The sequence below is a fragment of the Mus pahari genome, chromosome 1 (genome assembly GCF_900095145.1).
Source record: "Mus pahari chromosome 1, PAHARI_EIJ_v1.1, whole genome shotgun sequence".
Lineage (NCBI taxonomy): Eukaryota > Metazoa > Chordata > Mammalia > Rodentia > Muridae > Mus > Mus pahari.
The window spans coordinates 100763449-100765374 of record NC_034590.1 but is presented as its reverse complement, the minus strand read 5'-3'; positions in this window follow the sequence as shown (position 1 = coordinate 100765374).

The following is a 1926-nucleotide window of genomic DNA, read 5'->3' as shown; positions in this document are numbered from 1 at the left end:
CCTCCCCTCTCCCCCCTCCTTCTTCCCTCTCCTCTTCCCTCTCTCCCTCCCTCCCTCCCTCAGATTTTTCTCTCTCTCAGGTTTTTCTTTTTTTTCCTCTCTGTCTTTTATTGGTTACACATGTCCTTGTTATATAATAATACATAATCAAATGCATTTTCATTATTTTCCTCAAGCCTGTAATTTTTTCCAGAGAAACCCCATGAGACTATGTCACCAGAAAGCACAATGCGCATACAAAGTCACAGTTCAGTGTCTGCTAAAGCAAGTTATACATTAACTTTTAGTTCTCAGAAAAGTCTTCAAATCATAAGTCATCTGGGCCTAAATGTGTGGTTTCAGTATTAGCCTGAGGACAGAAATATGCTAAACAGGTCAGGGTAATGTTAGACACGTTAAAAACGTGTCTAAATTTTCAGAATCTCTTTATTAAGCTCATCCAAATGTCTATGTGTGTAATGCTTTTCAAACCTTTCCACATGCAATATTAATTCCTCTTACAGTTCCCCGCACAGACCCTTCCCAGCCTGACCTCTTGTCTCTTACAGCTCCCCGCACAGACCCTTCCCAGCCTGACCTCTGTCTCTTACAGCTCCTCGCACAGACCCTTCCCAGCCTGACTTCTGTCCCTTAGAACTTGTGCCCTAGTTCCCGTAGGCAGACAATGCCAGAGGGTCAGATCAGTGTGTCCCAGTCTTCCCAGGAAGTCAGTGCACTAATCCAACGGCCTCTCCTGGGGTCCAAACTCTTCTACCCAGCTTTTTATCGTTTTTTAAAATTTTTTATATATATATATCTTCCCGTTCTCCCCAATAATATTTCTGGATCAAACTTTATATCATTAGAGATCTCCACTCGTAGAGGCTCTCACCATTGCTCACTAATCCAGTGGACCCAGCTATTTCTTCCTCTATCTTGTCTCTTGTATTTTTTAATGAACATCCCAGTCCTTGGTGACCCAGGCCCACTGTTCCCTTCCCTTGGGGATCTTCAATTTTCTTAACTACCAAAACTTCAAATTTCTCAAAAACATTTCCTGCTTGAAATGTTTCCTGGTACAACTTAATCATCATGAGTTGGCAAGATTCTCAGAACAGTTGAGGCAGTCAGCCTCCACCTCCAGAACCCCTTGTCCTGTCATGCCTGGGTTGTCTGCTTGAATGGCCAGGGCCAGAACAGTTTATTGCTATGGACATCAAAGCCATTTCCTTCTCTAGTAATGCCCTCGATCCCTTTCTCAGACTTTTTATTTTTTATTTATTATTTATTTATTTATTTTTTACCAAAGTTGTATTTGAGTTCAAATATTGTATAAAAAAGCAAAACCACTCTGGAAATCAGAAAATTGGACATAGTATTACCAGAAGATCTAGCCATACCTCTCCTGGGCATATACCCAGAAGATGTTCCAACTTGTAATAAAGACACATGCTCCACTGTGTCCATAGCAGCCTTATTTATAATAGCCAGAAGCTGGAAAGAACCCAGATGTCCCTCAGCAGAGGAATGGCTATAGAAAATGTGGTATATTTACACAATGGATTACTACTCAGCAATTAAAAACAATGGATTTATGAAATTCTTAGGCAAATGATATCAGGAGGATATCATCCTGAGTGAGGTAACCCNATCACAAAAGAACACACATGATATGTACTCACTGATAAGTGGATATTAGCCCAGAAACTTAGACTACCCAAGATACAATGTGCAAAACACATGAAACTCAAGAAGAAGGAAGACCAAAGTGTTTGTTCCTTCTTAGAATGGGGAACAAAGTACCCATGGAAGGAGTTACAGAGACAAAGTTCGGAGCTGAGATGGAAGAAAGGACCATCCAGAGACTGCCCCACCCGGGGATCCATCCCAGAAACAACCACTAAACCCAGACACTATTGCATATACCAGCAAGATTTTGCTGACAGG